Source organism: Tenrec ecaudatus, chromosome 2 (assembly GCF_050624435.1).
Source record: "Tenrec ecaudatus isolate mTenEca1 chromosome 2, mTenEca1.hap1, whole genome shotgun sequence".
Lineage (NCBI taxonomy): Eukaryota > Metazoa > Chordata > Mammalia > Afrosoricida > Tenrecidae > Tenrec > Tenrec ecaudatus.
This window is the reverse complement of record NC_134531.1, coordinates 292,931,174-292,954,410: the sequence shown is the minus strand read 5'-3', so window position 1 is coordinate 292,954,410 and position 23,237 is coordinate 292,931,174. Positions and strand designations below refer to the sequence as shown.

General features: G+C 42.0%; 2 pseudogenes; both read right to left on the bottom strand.

Annotated features, from left to right (window-relative positions):
* Window positions 1-18,781: 18,781 nt before the first annotated feature.
* Window positions 18,782-20,848, bottom strand: LOC142440654 (hsc70-interacting protein pseudogene; annotated as a pseudogene).
* On the bottom strand, window positions 20,694-21,754 carry LOC142441519 (basigin pseudogene; annotated as a pseudogene).
* Between the last annotated feature and the right edge of the window lie 1,483 nt (window positions 21,755-23,237).

Below are 23,237 nucleotides of genomic sequence, written 5' to 3'. Positions count from 1 at the left end.
GCTGATATAGGCTGTCATATGCCATAAGAAAGTTGATATATAAAATTGTGAGGGGAAATAATAAATCCTTACCCAATCCATTAGCATCTCCATAAAGTATTCAAGGCTGCAATCTTTCTTTCTTTTTATTAAAAGATCATTTTATTGGGGACTCTTACAACTCTTATTACAATCTATACATCAATTGTATCAGGCATATTTGTACATATGTTTCCATCCTTCTTCTCTGGACATTTACTTTCTATTGAGCCCTTGGTATCAGCTCCTTCATTTTCCCTCCCTCCCTTCCCATTCATGATCCCTTGATAGATTTTAAATTAGTATAATTTTCATATCACATACCGACTGCTGTCTCCCTTCTCCCACTGGTTTCTGTTGTTCTTCCCTGTGTTAGACAGGGTTCTCTAGAGAGATAAAACCAGATTGCTGATAATTATATATATATATATATATATATATATATATTTATAAAGATAGATATATAACACAAGAAATGAACAGTTAAGTTATAAACAGATATATAATACAAGAAATGAACAGTTAAATTCTAAAGCAGTACAAATGGCTCAGTGTGACTCACTCCCGTGAGAGAGTTGTGAGACACTGGCAGTCCTTCAATCTTGAGGGCCGTCAGGTAGTCCTCTGTAGAGAGAAAGAGCTAGGCTATCCCAGCACAGGCAGCAAACAGCAAGGCAGGTCACCAACCGTTTGCGAGGTCACCAACTGTCTATTCTGCTGTTCACCTGATCTATCATTCATTCGCCTGTATAGGTCACGTAAATATTTAGTAGGTTTCCCATCTATTTCACTCCTAGGGACACCGTGGTTAAGTAGCCAATGCCATAATTCCACATGACACAGGCTGCTTTGATTACTATGGAAACCTTGTTTATTATATTCCCCTTGGAGGGAGTGTGTGGTTATGTGTTGATCATTCCGTCTACAACGCTGCAATCTTTACAGGAGCAAACTGCCATACCTTTCTCCAGCAGAGCGGCTCACTCTCAAAACTCACCGCCCTTGAGTCAATGTTGGTTTCTAAAACTGAAATCGTTTCTGGGAGGAGAAAGCCCAGTGGTTTTCCCAAGGAGCAACTGGTGCTTTTGAACTCCTCACCATGCGGGTCACAACCCAATAAGCAGCCAAGTGCTTTAACCACTGTTACAAAGACTACTGCAGAATTTCTAAGGTTGGTAGCATCTCCTGTCCCCTACCACCACTTGTTGGCTCTTCTCCAATAAGGCTCAGGTTATCTTTAACTTTGAGTTTTTTCTAAGGAGGCACTTTCCCAACTGTACTGAAAATTTTGGCCCTACTAATCCCCTGACACACACAGACACTTCCCTCTTGCCAGGTATTTTCTCAAGCTTGAGTGATGTGCATATTTTTAGTGGTCATGGAGTAAATTCTTATTCATGGTAACCTAGGTTTTACAGAGTGGAACTGATCGATAGGGTTTTCTTGACTATAATCGAATCAGCCCAGATGACCAGGCTTTCTCTCTCACAATATTGTTGGGTGGGTTTGAATCAGCAACATTTAGATTAGCAGTTCAGTGAAAACTATTTTCATCATAGATGGTCCTTGAATAACATATAAAATTCTCAATCAAACCTACTGATTCCAACTCATATCTTCCCCACAATATAAAACTAAGAAGAACTGCTCCACTAGACTTACAAGGCCATAAATCTTTCAGCAGACTGATACATCTTTCTTCTGAGGAGAACCCTTGAACCATAAGTTAGCAAGCAAGTATTTTTCTCCCAATTTTATTGGTATATAATCTATATATCAGACAATTCAATAGTTTGATCATCTCAAGAAGAATTGTACAATCATTACCACAATCAATTTTATATATTTTTTCATGGTTAAATCGTTTTTAAAATGAGTTTTATAAACACAATCAGTTATAGTGCTCCCTCCCTTCCACATACGGTGTTTGCTCCTGAAACCTCTTCACCCTCCCTATCTCCAGCCCCCCATTCCTGCATCCCCTACAAATGCTGTCATCAGTTATTATTTCTGTGGATCTACTCCTTTTGTGCTTCACAAATTGGAAAACCCAACAGAAACCATAAAAAACAAAAACAAAATAAAGTGGTTAGGATAAAATAATAATACTATAAAGCTAAAAAGACAGATACTGAGTAAGAAAGAAAAGACCACAATCAATATTTAAAGCCGGGAAGGAAATTTTGTCATGGACCAAGGAAGAAATACTGCCCCTAGAACAAATTCAAGTTGGGTTGAGAGGGAAGTTGACTGTGTATCAAGTTCAATGCAGCACAATCAAGATTACAGTGACCTCTATCTAATAGTAAAGCTATTTGAGACCCTTGCCTGTGCCTAGAGGGTATCTTCCAAGGGTGTCATCTGACTAGACACTCTGCAGATGGGCTTGGGGCTCCCATGGACCTCCATACCCTTCTACAAATGGGGTGTTCACTATTTAAGCTCTGATACTTTTCATCATATTTGAATTTTGCCATTGTCATCTTTCGATCACACAAGCTGGTGGTCAGCAAATATATAATCACTGTGCCACCAGGGCTTAATCTATTCCTCCATTTAAATAGCAAAATGAAACAAAACAAAAATCAGATCTAAGGATTGATTTAAGTCATTTTACTACAGTCCAAGGACCTTGGTTGCATAGTGGTTAAAGGGCTTGACAGGTAACAAAGAGTTCTGTGTTTGAACCCACCACTCCGTCTGTGGGAGAAAGGGGAGGCCCTCTGTGAATGTAAAGATTTAGTCTTGGAAATCCCATAGGGCAGGTCTACTCAGTCCTATGGGTTTGCTATGGGCCACAACCACTCGATGACAGCTGCTGCCTTTCTTTTTTTAAATTGCAATTTAAGTACAAACAAAATTATAACTCCTTATGCTTCTATTTTTCCAAACATTGCTGTCAACACAATACATCCCAAATAAAATAAATAACTAAAAAGAAAGGACATTTTCCGACTCACTGTCTAGCCTCTCACTTCCCTCTCCAGCGGTAAATAAATTTACCAATATATTGGGTAGCCTCCAGATATATGTAAGTTATTTAGTTTTTATTTCCTTTTACATGGATTTGCCACATATACGTAAGATATTAACTTATTAACTTAGTGTTACAAATGATGCTTTGCTGCTATCATAAACTAGAAAGTGCCTACATTAGTTGCATTCAAAGCTCAGGGTTTGTGAGTTGAACTTGACTGGCCCAAGGTGAGGACACCCTTCTTTTGTTTCTGTATGAACTGTTGTTAAATCCGAACTTTTACAGCAGTCATTCCGGGTATCGGCTCTCCACTCAGCAGGAATGTGTGTGTATGTGTGTAGGTTATAGACGTGTGTTTATGTAAGTCATTTTCCCTTATAGGAATGCATATGTTGGTTGCTGTTCTTTTGACATTAGTCCGAGACAAAGAAGGATTACTTATGTCCAAATAGATGAAAAACACATGTGTTTAACATGGGCACCAAAAGTTTGGGGAAGGATTGGTCATAAAAAAATATTCCAGTAAACATTCCTGTTAATTATAAGGTTGTCATAACAATGAAACCACACTATAAAAAACAGAGGACAAATATGTCTCAATCTAATTAATTTTTATATATCCCTCAAGGATCCATTTGAGAATGATTTACCTGATAACTCCTAATCCCTAAAACTATGTCAGGGCCCTCAGTGAGATATATTTCTATTACCAGCTATGCCTTTCAGGCAATCAGATTTAAGCAATCAATTCTGTGGCCACGTGTTTAATACCTCTTTCCTAGTTCCTTATGCACTATGGCATTTACAGGGCTGATCGTCATGCTTACCATATCAAAAACATTTAAAAACTGTTACTAAGTGATTGTGAAGCAGCTATAAATCAAGGGACGAGGGTTTAAGCATTATTTTTAGTTCTCTCTGTGTAACCTTGGACATAATGATATAAAAGATATAAATACGATAGATCAGAGGATCTCAGATTTTCATCACCTGGGAAATCTTGTTTGTTTTTAAAATCATTTTATTGGGGGCTATTATAGGTCTTATCACAAACCATACATACATTCATTGTGTCAAGCACATTTGTAAATATACTGCCATCATCATGCTCAAAACATTTTATTTCTACTTGAGCCCTTGATATCTGCTCCTCTTCCCCCTCCCTCCCCTGCCCTCCCTCTCTCATATACCCTTGATAAATTATAAATTATTATTTAAACGTCCTATATCATCCTCTGTCGCCCTTCACTCACCTTTCTGTTGTTCATCTCCCTGGGAGGGCCTTATGTAGTGCTCCTTGTGATTGATTTCCCCTTTCTCCCCACACCTTTCCCTTATCTTTCTGGTATCTCTATTCTCATTGTTGGCCCTGAGGGGTTTATCTATCCTGGATTCCCTGTGTTGCAGGTTCATATCTGTAACAGTGTGCATGCTCTGGTCTAATCCATTTTGTAAGGTAGAATTGAGGTCATGATATTAGGGGGAAGGAAGCATTAAAGAACTAGAGGAAAGTTATGTGTTTCATTGGTGCTATACTGTGCCAAGACTGGCTCATCTCTTCCTTGCGACCACTCTGTGAGGGGATATCCAATTGTCTACAGATGGCCTATGGGTCTCCACTTCCCCCTGCTCCCCCACAAACCCCATTCACTTTGTGTATGATTTAGTTCTGTGTTGTTTTGTTTTGCTTTGTCGTCTTTGTGCTTATTATTTTCTCTGCATACTTATCTAGATAAGATAGTTGGGATAAACAATACAGAGGAGAAAACAATGGGACCAATGGTTCAGGGGGACCCTGGAGCGGAGTATGTGGGGGCTAGGAAGGAGGGTATAAATAAACCCAGGGACAAAGGAACAGTAAGTGATCTAAAATCAATGATGAGGAGGGTGTAAGATGCCTGGTGGGGCTTCATTAAAGGTATATTTCTTTTTTAAAAAAATTAAATCATTTTATTTGGGTTCATACAATTCTTATCACAATCCATACATACATCAATTAAGTAAAGTACCCTCATACATTTGTTGCCCTCATCATTCTCAAAATTCGCCTTCTACTTGGGTTCCTGGAATCAGCTCATTTCCCCTTTTTTTCTCCCCCTCCCTCCCCGGTCCCCTCTCCCTCATGAACCCTTAATAGTTTATAAAGTATTATTTTATCTTATCTTACACTACCCGGCATCTCCACTCACCCACCTTCCTGTTTCCCATCTCCAAGAGAGGAGGTTGCATGTAGATCCCCGAGATCGGTTATCCCTTTCTACACCCCCTTCCCTCCCTGTGTTGCCATTCTTACTGCTGGTCCTGAGGGCTTCATCTGTCCTAGATTCCCTGTGTTTCCAGATCCCTACTGCACCGCTGTACATCCTCTGGTCTAAGCAAGTTGGCAAGGTAGAATTGGGATCATGATAATTGGGGGGAGGAAGCGTTCAAGAACTAGAGGAAGGTTTTGAGTTTCATTGTTGCTACACTGAATCCTGAGTGACTCATCTCCTCCCCACTACTCCTCTGCAAGGGATGTCCAGCTGTCTACAGATGGGCATTGGTCCCCATCACGCACTCCTCCTCATTCACAGTGATGTGATTCCCCTGCATACCCCACCGCCGCCTTTGTTGTTTGAAACCTGGTCCCCTCGGCCCTTCATGATCACACATGTTGGTGTGCTGCTTCCATGTGGGCTTTGTTGCTTCTGGGCTAGATGGCTGCTTGTTTACTTTCAAGTCTTTAAATCCCCAGATGCTATATCTCTCAATAGCCGGGCACCATCAGTCTTCTTCACCACACTTACTTATGCACACATTCGGCTTCAACATTTGTGTGGGAAAGGTGATCACACAATGATGGTTTTTGTTCTTTGGTGTCTGCTACCTGGTCTGTTCAACACCTTGTATTCACTTAGGCTGTGTGCTTCTTCTCTGTGGGCTTTGTTGCTTCCGAGCTTTGTTTCTTTCAAGCAAAGGTATATTTCTAAGGTAAATGTATTACTTTTAAGGATTGCAACAACAGATCATAAAATGGGCATCTTACATAAATTTATAGTTTGACAATTCTGGAAGCTAGTAGAAGCTGTAGTGGCATAGTGGGTTATGAATTGGGCTGCTAGCTTTAGGGGGATGATTGATAATGTTCTTTAACATAAAATGACAATGATACCTCTAAGGTGAACCAGAAACCTATATAAACCATAGATACATGAATGGATTTTGGGATTGCACTTAATTCTAGGCCCAACCTAAGAACAATTAGTTCTTGTGACCTGGCCGTGCTTGATGCGTGAGTGCGTGAAGAAAGAGATCACTGGAGATAATGGGTGCTATAGCAAAATGTGATGAAGAGACTAGATGGTGCCCGGCTATCAAAAAAGAATAGTTTCTGGAATCTTAAAGGCTTGTTTTCAAACAAGCAGCCCCCTAAATGGGGCACCAAGTCCACGCGGAAGAAGCGCACTAGCCTATGTGATAATCTAATACAAATCTAAAAGAGGGAGTGGTATCATAGCTTTCATAGTGAACACCTGGTTTTTAAAAGGATCTGCATGATAGCGGAAGCACGCAGACCATTTTCAGGGGTCCACACATAGAGTAAGCCTCCAGTGAGTACCCTCTGATCATAGTTGAGGAATGGTGAAAGCCTTGCTATCAGACAGAGAACATTGCAAAGGGAATTATAGCAGACATCGGTCAAATGTAATATCTTATCCTTTTCTCTCCCTTTTGACTTATTTTAAAGATGTTTCAGTTAAAAAAGAAACCTGAAGGGGAAAGCTACATAGATTAAGCCTCTGGTGGATCGTCTCCTACTATGGACTAGGAGTGTGGATACCCTTGCGATCATGCAGAATATATTACCAAATGAATTGTTGAAGACATAGCTAGGTTAAAATTTAGCCCATAACAACTTGTTGTCCCTTATGATCCATTTAATATTCTCTAATTTTTAATATTTTCTACTTTCTTTTCCATTAAGCTTTTTAAAATCAGTTTTACTTTGTTATTGTTGTCAATTGTTGTTTCTTGTTTTGTTTTTAAGTGATTTTCTGTACATGAAATCCAGGATAGGTAAATCTATAGGGACAGTTACTGGATTCATGGTTCCTTGGGGGTATGACAAGGAGGTTGGGGGAAATAGGGAGCAAATAATCATGAGTATGTGATGAAGAAAATGTTCAAATCTGATTGTGGTGATGGTTGTACAACTCTTATTCATGTGATTGAACTATTGAATTGTATTAAATGTGAATTATATGCCAATAAAATATATTAAAAAAGAATTATAACCCCATAAACCCACAGGGGCTGTTCTACTCTGTCGTATATTGTCCCTATGAATTGGAATCTACTCGATGCTAGTGAATTTTGTTAGTTTTTTTGTTTGGAAGCTAGTAGTTTGAAATCAGGGTATCACAGAGCCTGTTAACTTCAGGATTAAGTGGTCTGTCAGGTATCAAAGAGCAAAAAAATCATATCATTGTGAATGCGGGGGGGGGGGGGCGGTGCGGAGTGGAGACCCAAAGCCCATCTCTATTCAACTGGACATCCCCTTACAGAAGGGTCGTGGGGAAGAGATGAGCCAGTCAGGGTGCAGTATAACAATGAGGAAACATACAACTTTCCTCTATTTCTTAAATACTTCATCCCCCCCATCCCCTATCATGGTCCCAATTCTACCTTAAAAATCCAGCTAGACCAGAGGATGTACACTGGTGCAGATAGAAACTGGAAAAACAGAGAATCCAGCCCAGATAAACACCTAAGATCCAATAATGAGAGTAGCAATACCAGGAAGGGAAGGGGAAGATGGGGTAGAAAGGGGAACCGATCACAAGGATCTACATATAACCCATTCCCTTGGGAGCAGACAACAGAAAAGCGAGTGAAGGGAGACATCAGACAGTATACGACATGACAGAATAATAATTATTTATAAATTATCAAGGGTTCATGAGGGAGGGAGGGAAGCGAAACGAGGAGCTGATACCAAGGGCTCAAGTAGAAAGCAAATGTTTTGAGAATGATGATGGCAACAAGTTTACAAATGTGCTTGACAAAATGGATGTATGTATGGATTGTGATCAGAGTTGTAGCAGCCCCGAACAAAATGATTTTAAAAAGAAAAAAACATTAAGTGGTCTGCAAGTTTTTTTTTAGTTAGTACAAATAACAAAAATTTTTATGATCCTTTGCTTCCCCCTTCCTCTCATAATTGATGCATAAACATAAAAATCCATTAGCTTCACCAGGTGATTGGATTGCACTGAAATTGAGCCTCGTCCACATCTGGTATCTGTGTTTACAGGTGGAAAAACAGTAACACGCTTCCCGTCTCAGGCAACACCTGCCGCAATGTTTTTGATGATGCCCTGAATGAGTATAGTGGGTTGCTTTCAGTTTCTGAGAATCAGCAGAGTTCAGGATGACACAGACTTCTCAGGATCAGATGCCTTCTAATGGGACAGGGAGAAAGCTTATTATTTTAAAAAGCCAGTTTACTGGTTTTGAAGTCATTTTTCTCTGGCATAAAACTGCCTCGCAGACTATTTTAATCGTTGAGCATATTCCCCCCAAACATTCCTATTGTTAATTAAATGAAAGTCCTATCTTGGGTATGCTGGTACATTTTTTTTTTTTTAACAATTTATTGGGGCTGATACAATTCTTTACACAGTTCATACATATACATACATCAATTGTATAAAGCACATCTGTACAGTCTTTGCCCTAATCATTTTTTTCTCTTTTCTTCTTTTACATTTTATTAGGGACTCCAACAACTCTTACCACAATCCATACATATACGTACATCAATTGTATAAAGCACATCCATACATTCCCTGCCCCAATCATTCTCAAGGCATTTGCTCTCCACTTAAGCCCCTTGCATCAGGTCCTCTTTTCCCCCCCCCCCCTCCCTCCCCTTTCCCCCCTCCCTCATATGCCCTTGGTAATTTATACCTCGTTATTTTGTCATATCTTGCCCTATTCGGGGTCTCCCTTCCCCCCTTCTCTGCTGTCCCTCTCCCAGGGAAGAGGTCACATGTGGCTCCTTGTAATCAGTTCCCCTTTCCAACCCACTCACCCTCCACTCACCCAGCATCGTCCCTCACGCCCTTGGTCCTGAAGGTATCATCCACCCTGGATTCCCTGTACCTCCAACCCTCATATGTACCAGTGTATAGCCTCTGTCCTATCCAGTCCTGCAAGGTAGAATTCGGATCATGGTAGTTGGGGGGAGGAAGCATCCAGGATCTGGGGGAAAGCTGTGTTCTTCATCGATACTACCTCACACCCTAATTAACCCATCTCCTCTCCTAAGCCCCTCTATGAGGGGATCTCCATTGGCCGACACTTGGGCCTTGGGTCTCCACTCTGCACTTCCCCCTTCATTTAATATAATATATATATACACATACATATATACATATACACATACATACACACACTTATATCTTTTTTTTTTTTTGCATGATGCCTTATATCTGGTCCCTTGGGCACCTCGTGATCGCACTGGCCGGTGTGCTTCTTCCATGTGGGCTTATTTGTTTCTGAGCGAGATGGCCGCTTGTTCACCTTCAAGCCTTTAAGACCCCAGACACTATCTCTTTTGATAGCCGGGCACCATCAGCTTTCTTCACCACATTTGCTTGTGCACCCATTTGTCTTCAGCGATCCTATCATGGAGGTGTGCAGTCAATGATATGATTTTTTGTTCTTTGATGCCTGGTAACTGATCCCCCTGGGACCACTCGATCACACAGGCTGGTGTGTTCTTCCATGTGGACTTTGTTGCTCCTGAGCTAGATGGCCGCTTGTTTATCTTCAAGCCTTTAAGACCCCAGTCACTATCTCTTTTGATAGCCGGGCACCATCAGCTTTCTTCACCACATTTACTTGTTCACCCACTTTGGCTCCAGCCGTTGTGTCGGGAGAGTGAGCATCATAGAGTTCCAATTTAATAAAAGAAGGTATTCATGCATAGAGGGAGTGTTTGAGTAGAGGCCCAAGGTCCTTCCGCCACCTTAATACTTGACCTATAAATATCGACACAAAGATCTATTTCCCCAACCTCCTATATATATTTGCATGTACATGTCTTTGTCTAGACCTCCATGAATGCCCTTTGGCTCCTAGCTCTTTCCTCCATCTCCCTTGACCTTCCTCCTGCCCTACTACCATGCTTCATCGCCCCCTGGGCTAGAGTATACCTCTTCTCTAAGCAACCTTACCCTTGATCATTTCCCATCAGGCCTGCCACTCCCCCTTCTCTACCCTTTGGGGTCCCATGTTTTTCCCTTGTCCCTGGGTTTGTTAACACCACTTCCTTATCCCCCCTACCCCCCACCCCAAGTCCCCCCGGAACTGTCGGTCCCGTTGTTTTTCATCCAGATAGTTCATCCAGCCTGTCCTATTCAGACAGACCTGTGGAGTCAATAACATGCACGAAAACTAGACAGAGGAACACAAAGCAACAGTATACAACCAGACAACAAAACAACCAAAACAAACCACTGAAAAAGAACAGAACAAAACAGTTCACAAGAGAAAAGCTTGTAGTTAGTTCAGGGATCTTTGCTGGCCCTTAGGAGCGTTTTCCAGTCCAGTCTGTTGGGGCACCACGCCCTGGCCCCAAAGTCCACTTTCAGCATTCCCTGGGGACCTTGCCACTCCATTCCCTTGCTGTTCCACTGCACTCCCCCAGTGATTTGCCTCGGTGTGGTGGGATCAGGTCAGGTGCAATTCCCACACTGTGTCTCCGGTGCTGTCCCCTGTATCGCCCTTAATCACTGAGGGGCATCATGTCTCATAGTAGGGCCAGCCATGTTGTTCTCTCTGTGGACTGGCTGCTCTACTCAGGAACATCATAATCACGGCCTGGTGGGCCAGGCTGTGCTCCACTCTCTCCTCCTGCCCCTTCATCTGATCCCGTGTGCTCTGATCAAATATGTCCATCTCCCATAGCTGCAGGGTCAATGTCGTCCTTTGGAACAAGTTCTTTTCGGGGGAGGGGCAGGAATCCACTTAATTTATGGTGCTGGGGCCAGCCTCCCAGACCTCTCCACCGGTTCCGTCCTCCACGCCGGGATATTGCATTCACACCTTGCGACAATGGGTTGAAGTCTGGTCCCACTTTCCCTGTGGAGATATAAACAATACCCTCCCCTTGGGTGGATTAATGCCCCATTTCTGTCATGCTGATTGTACTTACCTCAGGGGACTCATGTTGTACCTGTCCCTTTGGGACTGGCTTACCTCGCTTAACATAATTCCTTCCAGCTCTTCCCATGAAATAACGTGTTTCATGTGCTCATCGGTGCTTTTTAGTGCTGCATAGTACTCCATTGTGTGTATGTGCCAAAGTTTGCTAATCCACTCGTCTATCGATGGAAACTTAGGCTGTTTCCAAGTCTTTGCTATTGTGAATTGGCTGGTACATTTTTTTAATAAAATATTTTTTTTTCTAAAGTTTTCTCCAAGGGCACTTGGGACAGACCCTTTTTTGTCTCTTCCAGTGTCTGAGGGCCTCAGGTAGAGTGTGTAGCACAGGTGCATCTTCACAAGGTCACCTTTCCCTTCATTGTCTTTTTATGCTGCTTCTCTTATGGTCACTCAGATTAAAAACCAAAACCAAATTCACTGCCACCGAGCTGATTCTGACTCATAGACGACCCTGTGGGACAGGGTAGAACTGCCCCTTATGGGTTTCAGAGACAGTAACTGTTTATAAAGAGTAGAGCGTTTCTCCCATCTTTCTCCTGAGAAGCACTGGTGGTTTTGAACTGCTGACCTTGCTGTTAACAGCCCAACAAGTAATTAGGATAGAATTTATTATACTCCAATATGGCCTCATGTTAACTGAATAGCTTCTTAAAGAACATATTTCCAAGCAAGTTTACATTCACAGGTATAGGGATTAGGACTTCAACGTTAAGGGACACAATTCAGTCCATACCTGTAAGTATTTTTGAAAATCAAGTTTTGGGATGTAAAATTTATGAACTTGAGAAAATGAGGCTTGCAAAAGCATTATTAAGACTGAGTCATAATCTGCTTGATATTCTATTTTTTAAGAGTTTAACACCTCCATACCTGCTAAAAAATTCTTAAATCTACTATTTTGATCACTTCTGCCAATATATAAGAGAGGAGGCTTCAAAAAGTCAATGGAATCCAGGAATTAAAAGACAACGAAAATTTCCTACAAACTCTTTGAAGTTCCCTTATATTTCTAGATTTCTCAAAGAGGCAGTGTCATGTTACCCAATAAAGTAAGTAAAGACAGTTTACTTATGCTTACTTACTAATCTGTAGTGAACAATTTCACCACATCAAAGATTCTGTTGGCTGGCATTGGTCTCTTCCAACTCCATAGCACCTTACTACAGAAAAACCTCTTCAGTTCTGGCTGAGAACTGGCTGAGAAAAACATGAACTGCTAGACATATTATTTAAACAATTGAAGATACTTACACAATGAAGACATATATTGTATTTCAAATAAATCAATGTAGGTAAAGTTTAAAAAAAGAAAAACCTCTTCAGATTTACATTCCGTAATAGGGATGGAATGACCAATAAGTGTGGGCTTACTTGTGGAAAAAAAGAAAACAAAAAACATGTAAAACTGTTAATTGTGGCTTAATAGGTCATCACAAGTGGACCTGTGTTTCCTTCCCTGTTGGATAATCTGCTCCTGTAAAGAGAGGAAGCTGAAAAAGAAGCTAATCCATATAAGACAGAGGCAAAAACAGATTTGGTTTCTATCTGCCAGGTAATAAGTGCACCAATTATATTTGTGGAATTGTTTCTAAAACATTGTCAGGTTGTAGATTAGTTTGGTGACACCACTAAGTAGGCCCAGTCCAATGACGCAGGCAAGATCACATGGGGAACCTCTACTGACTCTCTTCTCCATATAGCCTTTAACTACCCCTTCACTTCCTCTTGGGAGTAGTTGGGAATGGGAAAACCTAACAAAAAACAATGTGTTCCTCCTGTCTGCCTCCTTTTACCAGCTTCATAGCTTAGAGCCCTGGGGCCTTACAATAAAGTTTAAATCCTGGAAATATTAAGCAGCATTCTGCAATTTTGCCAAATATTATGAAGAGTCCTACAAACCCAACAAGAATTTAGGGTCTTTTAACAATAACACGTGCTGTGAGACCCTGTGTATGTTTTTTTTTTTGATTGTGTTATTTTTTTTTAATTTTAACAATTTATTAGGGGCTCATACAATTCTTATCACAGTTCATACATATACATACATCAATTGTATAAAGCACATCTGTACAGTCTTTGCCCTAATCATTTGACCCTGTGTATGTTTGACCCACAGCAGAATGGGCCTCTAATTATTATCCAGAGGTGTTTATTTTTATGTCTATCTTTAAAGGTCTTCTCATTCTCTACTGAGGCAGCTACAGGCATCTCTTTGGCTTTTTCTTTCCCCTCTTCATGCTACTTTATAGTTTCAAATGTTTCCAGGTGCCAGAAACCAAATTAAGGAGGGACCATCAGAGTGTCTTCATGCTGCTGGGGTGACTTAGAGAGCATCTAATATTTTACATTTAGCAAACTGCAGTGCAGTTGCATTTGTTCAAGTTTTCTGGACATTTTAAAGATGCTTGGTGATTTTATACTTTTCAAACAAAGTCTCTCTCTGTCTTGTATATATTTAATTGGCTCATGCCTAAAGAATTGAGCCTGGGGGAATCAGGCTTAAAGGTGAAGCACTTATTGACAGTGTCTGTGCTAGCTGAAATATGCTCAGCCTCATGTTGTGAGAAACAGAGAAGCAGCTATACTTTAACACCAAAGGAAAGGAGCGCGTGCTTAAGATGGGAATCCCCCCACGGTTAAGACAGAGCTTCTAATAGAAAATAAATCAGAAAAACGAAAGCAAAAACAATAGAGATTCTAACAGGTTCGTTCTGTTTTGACCCCTGCTGAGATTTTACATTTCCAACCTAGATGTGCTGAAGCAGAATCTTCATTTTAATAAGATCCCCAGGTGATTAATCCTTCTGCTGACAATTTGCATATCTACCCCAGTTCTCAACCTGTGGATCATGATCGCTTGGGGAGGGGGTGTCAAATGACCTTTTCACAGGGGTCACCCAATTCATAACAGTAGCAAAATGACAGTTATTAAGTAGCAATGAAGATAATTGTATGGCTGGGGGTCACCACAGCATAAGGAACTGTATTAAAGGGTCACGGCAGTAGGAAGGTTGAGAACCAGTGGTCTAAGGTCTTATAGGCTTGTATTCAAACAATCAGCCACTTAAATGAGGCACCAAGTCCACATGGAAGAAGCACTCTAGCCTATGTTATCCAAAAATGACAATAACAACATCCAAATATGTTGAAGGGAAAATGGTCAGAACTTAAATTGTGAACACCCAATTTGCAAGGCTACGGAAGACCGTAGGAGATGAAGATCCGCCTGCAGAGTGTCTGTCAGATTAAGGCTCTGGCAGATCCCCTCTGCCACAGTTGAGGGACTTGAATAGCTTTGCTATCAGACAGAGAATATTGTAAACTTGCTTACGGTGAATCAAGCCATGGTGTCATATGGCACTTGGTCAGTTGACCCAACCAGAATTTGATCTAGGCTTAAGTAGTTCTCACCTGTTCCATGACCAAAATTTATTCAGTATTGTTGGTGGTTTTTTCTTTCATATTCTTTATTTTTATTTTAATCTTCATATTATTATTTTCCCTTTCATTTTCTTTGTGTTTCCTATTGTTTCTGTTAGGTTTCCCAGTTTAAGAAGCACAGAAAGAGTGGGTGCATAGAGACAATAACTGATACAATGTTTCTAAGAAAAAACAAGCAAACTAAAATTGACCATTAGTTAACATGGATGAAGGAGACTGAGTGTTTGCTTAGGGGGAATTAAGTTTATGTTAATGGTGGTGGAATAATTTTGGAAAGAATATCAATAATAGTTGCACAACATGCAGAGTATTTTTCTTTTTCTTTTTTTTAATCATTTTATTGGGGGCTCATACAACTCTTATCACAATCCACACATCCATCCAGTGTGTCAAGCACATTTGTACATTTGTTGCTATCCTTGCTTTCAAAACGTTTTCTTTCTACTTGAGCCCTTGGTATTAGCTTCTCTTTCCCCCTCCCTCCCCTCTATCCCTCGCTGATGAACCCTTGATAATTTATAAATTACTTTTATTTTTTCATCTCTTACACTGACCTATGTCTCCCTTCACCCCCTTTTCTGTTGTCCATCCCCCTGGGAAAGGGTTATATGTAGATCATTGTGATTGGTTCTCTCTTCCTCAGCCCACCTTCCCCTTCCCCTCCTGGTATGGCTACTCTCAATATTGGTCCAGAGGGGGTTTATCTTTCCTGGATTCCCTGTGTTTCCAGCTCTTATCTGTACCTGTGTAGTGCTCTGGTCTAGTCAGATTTATAAGGTAGAATTGGGGTCATGATAGTGGGGTGGGGTAGGGAGAGGTAGCATTAAAGAACTAGAGGAAAGTTGTATGTTTCATTGATGCTATACTGCACCCAGACTGGCTCTTCTGTAAGGGATGTCCAATTGCCTACAGATGGGTTTTGGGTCTCCACTCCACACTCTCCCTCATTCACAATGATATGATTTTTTGTTCTGGGTCTCTGATGCCTGCTGCCTGTTCCTATCAACACCTCATGATCACACAGGCTGGTGTGCTTCCATGTGGGCTTTGTTGCTTCTCAGCTACATGGCTGCTTGTTTATCTTCAAGCCTTTAAGACCCCAGATGCTATATCTTTTGATAGCCGGGCACCATCAGCTTTCTTCACCACATTTGCTTATGCACCTGCTTTGTCTTCAGTGACCGTGTTGGGAAGGTGAGCATCATGGAATGCCAGGTTAATAGAACAATGTGTTCTTGCATTGAGGGAGTGCTTAAGTGCCTCCGCCCAATGCCCATCATGCAGAGTATTTTTCACGGCACCTAATTATACAAGTCGAAGTTATTGAAGTAGGTGAGGGGAGACATAAGTCAGTGTAAGACATGGAAAAATAATGATTTATAAATTATCAGGGTGGAGGGAGGGAGGAATGGGGGAGGGAAAGAACAAATGAGGAGCTGATACCAGGGGCTCAAGTCGAAAGCAAATGTTTTGAGCATGATGAGGGCAACAAATGTGCAAATGTCCTTGACACAATGGATGGATGGATGGATTGTGATAAGAGTTGTATGAGCCCCTAATAAAATGATTTAAAAAGAGAGAAGAAGTTGTTGAAATAGAGAATGTTTTGTTGTGTATATATATTTTTTGGCCACAATTAAGAATAGTAATGAATACAAGGAAGAAAATGTTCTAAAATTGATTGTGGTAATGATTGCACTACTCTTCTTAATATAATTGAACTATGGAGTTGTATGATATGTGACATGCCAATGAAACTGTTGAAAACATCAAATAAATGAATGAATGTAGAGGTGGGCAGGCAAGTAGATAGGTAAGTAAGTAGATGGATGATAGATTATAAGTAGACAGACAAGTAGATAGATAGATTGATGATAGATATAATTTAGGAGCTCTGGTATCATAGTAAGTTATGCACTGGGCTGCTAACCTCAGCGTCAGTGCTTCAAACTTACCAGCTACTCTAGGGGTGTTGGGGGGGTGGGCAAAGATAAAACTTTCTGCACTGGTAAAGATTTACAGGTTTGGTGACCCATAGGGGCAGGTATACTCTGTCATCTAGTTCACTCTGAATTGAAATGTACTCTCTTGCAGTTATATACATTTTGCTTTTATGCTAGGAGGAAAGTTAAATTACACTTTCTTTCTTAGAAGAAACTTCCAAAGTACAAGAATACATTTAACCATGGACAGATCAGAAAAATTCTATATAGTCAGGTTTGTAATCTTTGTCCTGTATTTAAGGAGTATAAGATATTTTAGCATAATCTCCAACTGTTTTAAGAAGTTTTTTAAGAATGTGAATTGGCTCATAATATTTACAACCCCTTCTTTTCCTGATAGAGTTGAAAAGGCTAAGATTCCTACCTCACAATCCATACATACATCATTTGTGTAAAGCACACTTATATACTCGTTGCCCTCATCATTCTCAAAATTCGCCTTCTGCTTGGGTTCCTGGAATCAGCTCATTTTCCTTTTTTCCCTCCCCCTTCCTTCCCGCTACCCACTCCCTCATGAACTCTTAATAACTTATAAATTATTACTCTATCCTACCTTACACTGCCCGGCGTCTCCCTTCACACACTTTCCTGTTGCCCATCCCCTAGAAAGGAGGTTTTATGTAGATCCCCGAGATTGGTTCCCCCTTTCTACCCCCACTTCCCTCCCAGTTTCGCCACTCTCACCCTTGCTCCTGAGGAGTTCATCTGTCCTAGTTTCCCTGTGTTTCCAGATCCCAACTGTACCGCTGTGCATCCTCTGGTCTAACCAGGTTTGCAAGGTAGAATTGGGATCATGATAGTTGGGGGGAGGAAGCGTTTAAGAACTAGAGGAAGGTCGTGAGTTTCATTGTTGCTACACTGAACCCTGAGGGACTCATCTCCTGCACACTACCCCTCTGCAAGGAATGTCCAGCTGTCTACAGATGGGCATTGGGTCCCCATCATGCGCTTTCCTCATTCATGAGGATATGATCCCCACCCCATCTTTGGTGCTTGAAACCTGGTCCCCTCGGCCGTTCATGATCACACATGTTGATGTGCTGCTTCCATGTGGGCTTTGTTGCTTCTGGGCTAGATGGACGCTTGTTTACTTTCAAGCCTTTAAGTCCCCAGACGCTATATCTCTCTATAGCCGGGCACCATCAGTCTTCTTCACCACACTTACTTATGCACACATTCGGCTTCAACATTTGTGTGGGAAAGGTGATCACACAATGATGGTTTTTGTTCTTTGGTGTCTGCTACCTGATCCCTTCAACACCTCATGTCAAACCACATATTCTATAATCAATTCCAGTAAGAAAATATCTGGAAATCTCACAAAATTAAAAAATTTTGAGTTGTTAAGAAAAACCAACTGATCCATGACATCTTTCTTTCTTTTTATTTCCCCTTTTCCCCCTATGTGGAAATAATCTGAAACTTTTATTTTATACATTGGATACAAACAGAGTAAGCAAGCCAATGTCATGGCAGCATTCCAGAAACCATCCCTTCACCAGTGTCAGATGTACTTGTTACCTGCAAAAGGGCTCATCTTACTTAAAATGTAGAAGGACCACTGTCATTCTGCCAACCACCCCCAGTCCCTACAGAGGTCCTTCTACAATACAGTTGGGGTCCCAAGTTTGATCATCGAAATCAATCTATTTCGGAAGAAATAGAGCACTTAAAGGACGAATAACTCAATATGCCCCAAGGTGCCATTTATGTGTTCATTTGCATCAATATAGATGACTTGTATTTGTTTCTGTTGATAAGCCTTAATTTTGCTCAAGTTAGTGATAAATCTTCCATACATTATCTTTGTACCCAACCAATTCAAAGGAACAAAACCAAAAATGATTAGTAATGAAAAATGTAGGCATTAACACAACCTTTTGCTTTAGGTATTATTAAGATTTTAAAAGTATTTAAAGAGAGTTTGTACTTCCTAAAAGGAAACCGTGATCTGAATGAATGCCCTAATGAAAAACAACTGTAAGATGTCCAGCGGCACTGGGGCGGCAGGGTGAGGGTGCTCTTCGCAGCACCCCAGCTTTCTTGATGAGAAGGTCGGAGGTACACTGGTTTGTATTACTGCGACATCCAAGAAATGCTCTAGCTTGCTTTTCCTTCGGCAAGGGCTTTATTTGTCAAATAGTATTATGCTTGACCTCCAAATTTGGCTGACAATTTACTGATGATATTCATAATCTTAGGGTTACTCTGATATTTTGACATATCTGCTGGGTTCTTGGCCACATCTTGGAATGCCACCAGAACTTCCGGATCCTGCATGGCAGCAAGAACCTCTGGATCTCATTGAACCCAGGCATCCCTGCCATTTCAGCCATACGTGCTCCCATTCCAGGCTTTCCTCCAGGAAAATCACCAGGCATCCCCCCAGGAAAGCCACCTGGAAAGGAGCCATGTTGCGTTCCTGATTGTCCTCTAGTTTCTTTCTCCCTCTGGGCTTGTTCATGTTCTTCCTGGGCTTTCTTAACTCTTTCTATTCTTTCTTTGATCTCTCGCTCTTCATGTTTTCGCTCATACTTTCTCCAATGTTCTGCAATTTTCTGGGCCTTCGGCTGAACTTTCAGCATTCCACTAGTGTCTTCATCATAGTCCAGTTTGCAAGCAAGGGCAAGGTCATGTGCAGCTTCTTCCCAATGGCCCAAAAGTCTGTGTGCTTTCCCTCTCCATTTGTAAGGCTGAGCTGAATCGGGATTAATTTCAATGTTAAAATATACATTCTGATTCTGTCTATCTAGGATGGAAATGTAAATTCTCAGCAGGACGTCCAGCTCAAATGATATGGTTCAAAGCTTTTGTGTAAAGAATGCCTGTTTGCTATAATGAAAGTTTTCTATGATATCGATCAGGCCATAAATTCTCTATGCCACAGAATGGAGCAAAGAGAATTTCAGCATACTCGTGGTGCACATACAGAGTTAATTTCCTAGTGATACCTAACAGCAGCAAAAGTTTTAAGATTTTACATTTTAACGTTGAAATCTTGCACGTTTTTAAAAAATTTCTAAAAACTGGACTGTGTCTTCCAATCCAGTGCACTTTGTATTAACTGTCACCCAGCTGGCAGACAGCTTGTTATTTCTGGTGGCAGGAATGAAGCCCTGCAACTCCTTAAAGTGCCCGCTGAATGATAATTTTAGGATCATAGGAGAAAGAATGGAAATCTTAAATGTGGTTTGAAACTTTACATTGAAACTGTACAGAAAGACCAGAAGCCAACGTTCATTTTCTTTTGCTTAGGAAGATGAGTATAGATTATTCAATCTCTGGGACACCGAGCACACTGCCACGCAGCCAAATCTGACTCAGTGAGACTGGCAGAGGGACAAAAGGAGAGATGTAAACCAGAAACTGGTTTCCGAGTTCCCTCAGGGGAGGAGAGCTACAGGAAACCTCTAGAATTGGATTTTCTCTCAACAATATCTTTCAACCATCTTACACAGAGCTTACCTCTTGGGCACTACATCTGGCCCGGGCTTACATTCCCTAGAATGCGTCTACCAGGCATCCCCTGGTGGGTACAGAGCATGCTTGGGGAAGGTCTGGGATTCCCAAGCACTTGCATGAACCTTTCAAAGGGCCGGGCAAGCATGCACTTTCAAACTTACAAGGTTTCTCCTCCTTCCTACAAGCTTCTGATAAAATTCTCCAGTGTCACTTCCTTGTCTACTTAGAGTAAATCTTTCTCTTGGTAAAGACAAGACCCTAATTCTGGTAACAATAGTAACACTTTACAGGGTTTCCGAGGCGGTGAATATTTAAGGAAACATAGCCTCATCTTTCAGGTCTAGAGGAATTGCTGGGTTTGCAACCTTATAGCTGTGCAATGGTTACCTGTGAGCACTCTCAGGACTCCTGGTATTGAAGAGTTCTAGTCCTAGGACTAGCTGCAACCCATTGTATTACCAGTGTCTTTTTTTTTTTTTTTTTGGAGCCGAGTCAACCTTTATTAGTGAACAGGGGGTCAGGTGGGAGGCCTTTCCAGCAGAACCCACCGCTTACTCACAATTGCAGTTGGCACGTCAGGGCCTGGGGACACATGCGACTCCAGTCCCAGTTGTGGATGGGGACGAGGCACAGCAGGACAGGGGAGTGCACAGGGTCCCATCAAGCACCCAGGGTGCAGGAAACTTGGGGAGACGCCTGGTTTGGCTGGAAGGAGGGACTGGCTTCTGACTGTCATCTCTGGGTGGGGGCTGGCTCCCCAGGTGGCTTTCAGAGGGAGGGCGACGTCTGACTGCTGGAGGGGCCGCTCCCTTGTCCGAGACTTCAGGTGGCCTGCGCTCAGCTGCAGTTCTTCTGGCGGATCTGTTTGTCTTTGTCATTCACGCTGTGTCCGCTGCTCTTCAGTGGTGCGGAGCCCATGTCCTCATCATCCAGGACCTCCTCAGGCTTGCGCCGCTTCTCGTAGATGAAGATGATGGTGACCAGCACGAGGCCCTCGGCCACAAAGCCCAGGAAAGGCCAGAGGGCAGCCAGGCGGCTGCGCACGCGCAGTGTCACAGTGGCATAATGGGTGTCCATGGAGCTGGTCCCATTGCACACGTACGTGCCGGGGTAGTTCTGCATGTCAAGGTTCTCGATATGTGGCTCTGTGTGCCCCTCCCAGGACCGCACCATGACCTTGCTCTGTGAGCCGTTGGCAAGGACCTGCTCGGCCGCATCTACTTTCTTGTACCAGACCCACTGGGTGACGGGCGGGTGGGAATCCCACTTGCACTCGAGCTTGATGCTCTCGCCCTCGCTGGCGTGCTCTGACTTCTTCATTGAGTAGACCCGGGGAGGACTCTTCACGGGGATGGAGGCCCTGCCAGCTGGCTCGGGCAGGAAGATGCAGGTGTAATGGCCCCCACTTTCATTGCCACTCACCAGGTATTCTCAGATCAGGCAGTTTGTCCTCCTGGAGCACCTTGTCCCCGCGCATCCAGCGGTGGCCCTCAATGGCGGTGGAGCTGCTGTTCAGAGCCCAGATCAGGAGAGACTTGGGGCCGGATTCCTCCACTGAGGTTGAGACCATGCCCCCGGCTTCAGAGGCGCCTTAGGTGACCAGGGCCGCGACCGCCAGCACCACGAGCAGCGCAGCCACCATGTTGTCTCATTTACTCTGCGACCGGACCTCCACCAACCGCCTGCCGCCGCCGCCCGTGGCCGCAATAAGAGTGTCTTCCTTTTTATAGAAGTACAGGGATGATATATAATATAAATCTGGTATTTAGGATAAAATAGAAATTCTATTTTTTTGGTATTTTAATGGACAGCACTTTTCCTTTAAAAAGTTTTCTTAGTAGTGAATAATATAATCGTGACCTATGTAATTGATGGAAAGTTAGGTTTTATGTAATATGTCATTTTTCTTGGAGAGTGTATGGACTATTCTTTGGATGACTTTCTTAAAAATATTTAAGGAATTCTCCAATGAGTGAAATATACATATGAATGACAACACACAAAGTCATTGAAATAATATCATTCATTTTTCATGTATGACACATAAAATCCCATCACTTTCCATAGACAATAATGAAACTGTCTCAATAAAATATATCTCTTGGTTAGTTCTTTTGTGACCTGCTGAATACATTACAAATTATATTTAGAATTAAAGATATAGTATGGAAAAGAAAACATCAGAACCTTAATTTCAAGGAACATATACAAACATCAGATTGATTGTCATCAAGTTGAGTCTCACTCATAGACACCTTAAAGGACAGAATAAAACTGCTCCAAGAAACCCAAGTCTCTTAATTCCTCTTTAAACTCATACAACACATGCAGTGATGCCAAATACAGGAAGATCACAGGCCAGGTGGTAGGAGGTCTTGTGGATTCAGTGGCAGTGGAAGCATCTCAGCACTGGAGTGGGTCTCCTGTAGCTCAAGGGCTCTGGTTTCATTCGCATGGCTCCATGAGGCTTTTCAGTAGGAAGATGAAGCAGCGAGTCTGTTCCTCCTCCACGGAGGAAGCCAGGAGTTCCCAGAATCCTCAGGAGGATCCTCATACCCACACAGAGGCCTCATTGTCTATAACCTGATTGACAGGCTAGACTCTATCCCTTCATTCAAATTGACAGGAGACTATGCAACTACCACAGACTAGCACATCTTTCACTTTTATCAGGTGGCGAGTTGCCATTACTGACCGTTCAGCTCTCCAGAGCTCCTTCGAGGCGTATAAACGAAACACACATCCATCAAGTTGATTCTTGCTCATAGTGACCTTATATAGGGCTTGTGAGATTGTAAATCTTTGTGGGATAAGGAAGTCTCATTTTCTCTCATTAAACAGCTCATGGTTTAGAACTACCCACCTAGTGGTTAGTAGACCCATACCTAACCTACCGCACCACCAGGGATCATTTTAAGGAGTGTGTAGGCTGCACAAAAATGTCCTCTGGAATAGAAATTCTGTTTAATACACGTAACCTACAATAAATTATTGATAAATTAATTTGCTTGAATTGTTTACTGGTTTCTGTTTTAGGAATGCAAAGAGATAGCTGCACACAGCCTTGACATCAAAGAGTTTATATTCCAATAGAGTAGGTGATGACCAAGATAAATAAGTGATGT